Below are 8350 nucleotides of genomic sequence, written 5' to 3' on the forward strand. Positions count from 1 at the left end.
TAAAACACTTTTTTCTTTTCATTACTTAAACAGAACAAATTACCTTTGTCATTATGCAAAATTGCTTAGATTTTGTCTTTGGGATGAGATTTGCTCTATTTTTTGCCTGGTGTGATCACAATCAGTCCTGAGGTTCAGTGGTTTTTTTAGGATGGACTTTTTATTCATGTGTTTTTACCAAATGCATCTAACAAATAAAACCATGTGGAAGAATAATAAAGCTTTAAGTCTTTCATCTAAAGAATAAGTACTTTATTGTGAATACAATGAAAATGGAGAGAAATTCAACATTTAATATGTTTCTACCCAATAATTACAAATACTCTGAGGAGGCTGAATCACTGCAGTGTTCCAGGGTCTAGGACATAGACTGGATCTGGATGAAGATACATGTACTAGATTCTACTAATGGCCTCAAACCTTTACCCCTTCTTGAGTATCAACACCCTTTGATGTGTTACTTCACAGTTCTAATAAAGAGATGGAGTATACTGCCCCACTCTTTGACTTTAAATTCAGTTATGTGACTTTTTTTGGAAAATGGAATGTTAGGGGACATGAGTGACAAAGGCTTGAAAAGTACCAATGCATTTAGGCTTTCTCTCTTGAGCCTCTCCTATGATAATGAGATACCCTAGCTAGTAGGCCAATTCCTGCAGGAAGCTGAGAGTCATGTAGAACAAAACCCATCTGCCCCAGCTGAGCCTAGCGTAGGTTGGTTGACTCCAACTGACCTCCAGATACATAAATGAGTCCAGCTGAAATCAACAGGCTCATCCAAACCCTATCTAGATCAAGTGACCCCCACACAGAAAACCCTTAGATGTGTGATCTAAATAAGTGCCTTCTTATTATTGTATGTCATTGAAACTTTGTGGTGGTTGTAATGCAGTGGTATTGAAGGCATAGTTAAGGGATACAAGTATCATCAGATAAGCACGGGTGGATAATGACCATGTTTACCAGAGGATGGTAAAAGGAACAGGTGCCACAGCAAGGGCAACTTGTCGGTAGCTAAGAGGTGAATTCAAGTTATAGGTAGAGAGAGTCGTTTTTTTTTTTTTATAAATGTATTTATTTTATTTGTTTATCTTTGCCTATGTTGGGTCTTCATTGGTGCGTGTGGGCTTTCTCTAGTTGTGGCGAGCAGGGGCTACTCTTCGTTGAGGTGCTCAGGCTTCTCATTGCGGTGGCTTCTCTTGTTGCGGAGCACAGGCTGTAGGCGTGCGGGCTTCAGTAGTTGTGGCCCACCGGCTTAGGTGCTCCGCGGCATGTGGGATCTTCCCAGACCAAGGATCGAACCCGCGTCCCCTGCATTGGCAGGCAGATTCTTAACTACTGCGCCACCAGGGAAGCCCGGTAGAGAGAGTCTTAAAAGAAGGACTGCTGTTCAACAAATAAAGAGCTTAGAAGTTACACTCTGTCCTAATAACAAGTGGAAAGCTAAACAAACTGAAAAATCAACAGCTCTTCTTACGCCTATCAGAGAAATGAGGTCAAAGGACAAACCACTGGCCCCAAAGTAACTTTTATAATGTCTTATAGTTCAGATGTGGGCTTGGGAATCCACCTTTGGAATCCTCTCTACCCACTGAATGTTATTACTAACACATTTTATGTGCCATGTTTTGTCTTTCCAGAAATACGCTAGATCTTGCATAAGAGTAAACTATTTACTCTCCATAGGCTATTGCTAAGGCTTATTAAACTTCAAGTCTCATCTGTAGTGGGAAAAGACAACTTTTTCAAGAAATAACAAATTGTAGGAGGTAAGGCTAAAACGAAGTGCTGTCAGCGCTCTCAAGTTTCACCAAGTTAAAAGAATATGTCAATATTAACACCTTTTTGGATATGGCTTGAAAACAATTTTTACTATGAACATCCTTAAAAGGAGCTTAGGACCCGTGAGAAGAAATAAAACAATCATAACAGCCTGACTCAACAAACCCTATTTTGACGTAAAAAACCGTATCAAAGAGAGCATGCATCAATTAGATGTGCACAAAAACCTAATTTGTTTCATCCACATTCTTGAGATGTTTCTGTTTTATTAGACAACGATTCTTAGTTTTAAGGGCAGCGCGTATACACCAACTAGTCATCTCTCTGAGCTTCAAAAACTGGTTGGCATGCTGATTTCACCTCCCTCAAGGACTGAATTACAGAATCGAGAAATATAGGAGAAAACTGAGAGTGAGACATTGAGTTGAAATAATGAGCCTGAAAAAAAAGTCAGAAAAAAATAAGAATCATTAGGGAAAACACCATCTACATGAAATAGACTATAAATCCCTGAGGAATGCCGGATTCACTCTTTGTATTAAAATGCCTCTTCCAGCCAACCTCACCAATACTTTTTGTTTTTCTGTTAATTACTTACAACTGTCTATTAGCCCTCATCTGCTACAACAGGATCCTAGGCAGCCGGGAATCAGGGATTGTGTGAGACCCAGCATCAGGAGGATGGTGGAGCGGCAGCCATGCCTCTTTGCCATGGCTTGGGAAGAATAAGAGGCAGCACTCTGGCCATCTTCATATTTAAGGGTCTCAACAGTCTCTGCCTGTCTCATAGCAATAGTCAATCCCAACTCCCTCACCCACAAAGAAATTCTCTGGTTTGGAAAAACAAGATGAATTCTTCATTAAGAGGGTACCAAGCTATTATACAAGAGCTATACAGATGGTACAAAACATGGTTTACCTCTCCAAGAAATTTCACTCTAACTGAAGAAAAAAATGATGTACACAAAACTAGAGCAATTAAGTGGTCAATTATGTGTTTCAGATTATAAAGGTAATAGATTAGATCAGCATTCAGTAATAATATCTATTTTCATCCCCAAAGAGTTTGATTGTTAATCCAAGGTTTATGTGCTGCTGTTGTAATAGAAACAGCTGACTAATCAGAGCTGCTTTAACTTGTAAGTGACAGTAGTTTCACCTGTGAAAAGCAAGCAAAAAAACAGAGGAGAAAAAGGGGGTTAATAGCTAACTACTATTTCAAAATTACCAAATCATACCTCGTTTCTAGCATAAAATAGTAAAACAAAGTTTTTTTCATCTATGGAAATGAAAATTGTAATGTTTCTAGTGAACCTTCCTTTTCCAATATTAAAATAATACACAAATGGAGAGTTAATATTCATATTAAATGCAGGCATTAATTAGGAATTTAATGTTTCTAAAGGATATAAAACAAGTTTGCCAAGCATATTAAGCGTACCCTAATATAAGAAAGTTTCATCACTTTTTTTTTGCCAGTAAACTATGTTGAAAGAATCTTTAGCAACAAAACCTCTATTTATAATTCTTCTAAATATCTTCTTGTGAGGCCAAGGATAAAATATACTTCCAGATACAGCAGGCATGTTTCCCTGGAATTTTGCCATTGCTTTTTAGAATGGTGTTAAATATTTTATTTCCGTTTATGTTACTGTCTTCTGGCTTTCCCTGCATTAAACCCTCTTGACATATACAAGAAGATATATATGACAAATAAATTAGTAAATAAGGGAACAATTAACAAGTTCTGATCTCAAAGGAGACTATAATTTGTAATACACAATTACTGATAACACAGAACATTTTAAAGGGTAGTAATATAGGATTGAGAAATGTGTAAGAAATGCTTGGAGGTATACTTTAAATAAACAGTATAAAATTTGCTCAAGTTTTCCAAAATTATATGGCATTTATTATTTTCAGAGAATACAGTCAAGTTTACTTGCTCTTGTTTTTCTTTTTTTGCATTATTATTATTATTTAAGCTTTAATGATCCATTGGACTACAGGAAGACAATCTGTTTTCAGTTTTATCTCATTTTATTCTATTTCTGTTTTTAAATGTGTTGCATAATGTACATAATACATTAATGTGATTTTATATATGTATATAATTTATAAGTAAATAAATGTGTTTTGGAGAAAAGTGCCCCAAATTCTATTTTTCTTGTGGAAACATGTTCCAAAATTTAGAGGATGACTTCTAAGCCATCAGTTAACATAAACTATAAAAAGAAAAAAAAAAGAAGAAAACAGTAGCCTGAACATTTAGGAGTAGATTGACGTATTGTATTGGAATTATGAAAAAGCAGGAATGAAGTAAAAGAAAAACTGCTCTGTTCCTTTTGTTGAAGAAATGAATGAGAGGGTGAGCCCTGAAGTGACATATTGGTAAAGTAAGCAAATACAATAGCAGTCAAGACAGCATAGGGGCAAAAGGAGGATAAATGTGTGAAAATATTTCCTACATCAGTTTTTGTGTCACACAAATATATGAAATGATTGGGAAATGACAAGATAGCCAAGAAAAGCAAACCTGGGGTGATTCAAATGGGAATGGATAAAGGCATTGACATAGTAAAAGAGAGAGAGAGAGAAAGAGAGAGAAACTCCCTCTTTGAAAACTACCAAAATGCCAAAGCTATTTATTTTTATTTAAAATTAACTAAGATCTGTCCAGAATATCTTCCAAAGATGTGTCTGCCCTCCACCTTTCATTCCCCTACCTTGCTAACACTTGCTTCTTTCCTCTGCTTCTCTCTGACCCACTCTTGGTCTACTTTCTTGACCAAGGGCTTGGAGAAGATGAAGTCCTTACCCAAGCCTATATTCTCCTCTGCTCAAATAGCTGGTCTCAGCATAAGAAATATAATAACAACAACAACAGTAATATCAGTAACAACTAATATTATGAGCCCATACATTCAGGAATTCTTCTAAGGTAGAGATAATTACCCTATATTACAGTTGAGGAAATTGAGGCATATATTGCTCAAAGTAGTCCATTAGTAAGGGCAAGGTCAGGATTCAAACCCATGTACTTTTGGCTCCAATATCTATACTCTTGACTACCTTGCAATACTATCTAACAGTATACCAAATAAGTTAATTTTGAATGGATTCCCCATATAATCTTTTCTTTGTATTTCTCATTTCTAGGACCTCAACATTCTAAAACCTTTATTTAGATCAAGTAATATTACTATTAGTGGATTAAGCCCAACGTCCAGCTGTTCAAGTGTAAGAGAGTGGAATAAGAGGAAAGGGGAACTATTCCAGTTACAGATGTTATTTCCATGCATTCGGACATAGGTGAAAAAGAAATTGCAAAGTTGGCAGTGCTTCTTACCCTTCGTACATCTAAAGGTTGTTCTCGGCAGTGTAACCAGTAAGCAAAGCCTGGCACAGCTGTTCATTCTTTCTCATCACCTTTTATCTATGCAGTGCTTTCCCGTTAATGTGAGTCCTTGAAATTCTGAAAGCCAAGTGCTTCATTTCCCATCATTCCACACCTAAGCCAAGTTTCTAAATTGGCTTTGATGTGTATTTAAAATGGCTTGGCATCCTACTGTCATCATTCCCTGGATCAGTCCCACTCTGTGAAACTGTGATATGATTATCACTGTCCCAAGTGAAGAGACCAGCTGCATATGGAACCATGATGATGTCCTTCTGCAACTTTGGGTTGTTCATGGATTACAATGATGACTGCTGCGGAGTACAAAGTGAATGGGTAAGAGTTACATGTTTTTAAAAAAAAAAAAAAAGAGTTACATGTTTTGAGATCATGTAGGAGTATGTAGCAATCTTCCTTTTAATCCATAGACCTTCAGCCTTAGGGTTTTAGTTCTAAAGTTTTATTTTCATAATAGGGCAGCCAAGCTTAAACACTGCCATATTCAAATGCTTTCTTTTCTGAGGTTGAGAAATAAGCTTAACATAGGACATATATTTATATTCTAGATAATGCCTTTTGGTGAAAATTGTCATATTTGGTGAGCAGTTCTTAGTTAATGTGTAATGGATTTATGGAATAGATAGTTTCTTTTTCCAACTAATATACTATTTCAAAGTTTGAATGGCTTTCATGAAAAAACCCCAAATAGAAACTGATCTGTAGTTAATCATTCACCTATGACTGCATGTTCTAATGACATGGTTGTTATTAAAAACACGTTAACATGGGCTTCCCTGGTGGCGCAGTAGTTGAGAGTCCGCCTGCCGATGCGGGGGACACGGGTTCCTGCCCCGGTCCGGGAGGATGCCACATGCCGCGGAGCGGCTGGGCCCGTGAGCCATGGCCGCTGAGCCTGCGCGTCCGGAGCCTGTGCCCCGCAACGGGGTGCCCCGGTCCGCGAAGATCCCCCATGCCGCGGAGCGGCTGGGCCCGTGAGCCATGGCCGCTGAGCCTGCGCGTCCGGAGCCTGTGCTCCGCAACGGGAGGGGCCACAGCTGTGAGAGGCCCACGTACCATAAACAAACAAACAAAACCCACATAACAACAATAATAGCAAAAATAAACACCCAGTTCGTATCCCCGACTCTATCCATAGAACTTAAATAGTGAAAACTTCTCAAAGGTATAGGAATCTATAGTAAATGTGCCCCTGCTTTTCATGTGCTGCATGAGATATTGCTCAAAAAAATGTTATCTCGGTTTTTGTGTTTTAAATAGGTTTTGGCTTTAAATAGGCTGACTTGTTTCTTGAGGTACATGATATCTAACCTTAAGGTAGGCCATCCAAAGCTCTCAGAATTTCTCCCAAATGTCTCTTTTAGATTCTTATCTCGAGTATGAAACAGGAAGATTAATACTAGAAGAGACCTTGGATCTTAATCCTTACAACTTAATTTCTACATTTTAGAAATGAAAAAAAAAAGAGAGATTCTATGATAATTCAGTGCCTACTGAATGCAATACACTGTTCCAGTTTTCCAGTTGTAAAGAAAAGGCTGCCCAAGAGATTGTGCGAGGCAGATATGTTTGACTTTCTCTATCCATCCTCTACTCTTCATGCTGCCCTCTGCCCCAAGGCCGACCTGTACGGATTACGTTCACCAGCTCTCAAGCCCATGACCTCTGAGGTGGTCAGCTAGTGGGGAGCCCTGGCAGAAGATTAATCAGAAGGATGAGGGAGAAAGTAGAGTGGCAAGGGTATTATTCCTCTGGACCCCTGGCTTTCAGGTTCCTCTGACTGACTGCTCAGCTTGACAATAGCCCACTGCTCCTCTCCATGTGTCCCCTCACCTTCCAGGCTCCAATAGCCTCATCCTTCCCTCTTTTCTTAGGGCCTGGTGTTGTGACAGCTTTGCTGTTGCTGGCCTGGGCTCCTGCACTAGGCCCTGTACTTTCCCTATTCCCCCCCAGACTTTTACTATTAGTCCCCTTGTAAATAAATCCTCCTTAACTTATTCTGAGTATGTTGTCTGTTTCCTTTTGGGATGCTAACTAATGCAGAGATGTCAACTCAGATCTCAGGAAGTTTACACTTTAGCTGAATTTCCCAAGGCCATTCAGAAGTGGCACATTGGAGATTAGAATTAAATTCTCCTAACTCTAAACTGAGATATAATTTAAGTGCCCCGTATGGCCCATAGACCAGCTTAAACTGACACAACAAAAGGACCAGTATGCATACTTTTTCAAATACAAGATTTTTTAAATCTACTGCTCACGTTTATAAATTAGGAAAATTCATATAAAATATTTAGAATTTTGGTGGAGTTTTATTACTCTTTATGGGAGCAGATTTGAAACTGCCATTTTTAATGCAGGGCTTTTTTCTATAGTCCCTTTTCCCTTTCCCTTGCTTTATTCCCAACCTACTGGTCCTAGTGAGGTTGCAAACATTATCTTGATGTGTTTTCTCTTCCAGAGATGTTTGTATTTGAGAGGAATCAAAAATGTTAACATTAAAAGGTGAATGAGTATCAGTAGTTGTGGAAGAGCCAGAAAGAGGATTTGTTTGTTTATGTGTTTGTTTTGTTTGCTATTTTTACCAGGGAAGAGAGCAGCAGACCTTCTGATAGCATGGAAACTATACAACGTTTGAAGGTTCCTGTTTTGGGCAGCAGCCCTGAGAGACTGTGGCTTTTCAGAACTCATTCCAGAGCTATGCTATGGTGTTGATTGTGTGTCCTTACAAGCCTCTTCTCCCTGTCATCAGCATTTCCAGCTCTTCATTTCAGCTCAAAATAGAGCTCCTCTGGTACTGTGGTCATCTTCCCCTTGAACATGCTTATCATTACTACAGGTCCTAAAAGAGATAATAAAACACAATGGAAAATTCTCATAACCCAGGATGTCCAGGAACCACACCTGTTTTACTTTAATAATATTACTGAATCATACATGCGTTAACTCCAAAAGAACACAATGATTTAAAAAAAGGTAGGGGGAGGGCTTCCCTGGTGGCGCAGTGGTTGAGAGTCCGCCTGCCGATGCAGGGGACGCGGGTTCGTGCCCCGGTCTGGGAGGATCCCACGTGCCGTGGAGCGGCTGGGCCCGTGAGCCATGGCCGCTGGGCCTGCGCGTCCGGAGCCTGTGCTCCGCAACGGGAGAGGCCGC

This window comes from Physeter macrocephalus, chromosome 5 (genome assembly GCF_002837175.3).
Source record: "Physeter macrocephalus isolate SW-GA chromosome 5, ASM283717v5, whole genome shotgun sequence".
NCBI classification, from domain to species: domain Eukaryota; kingdom Metazoa; phylum Chordata; class Mammalia; order Artiodactyla; family Physeteridae; genus Physeter; species Physeter macrocephalus.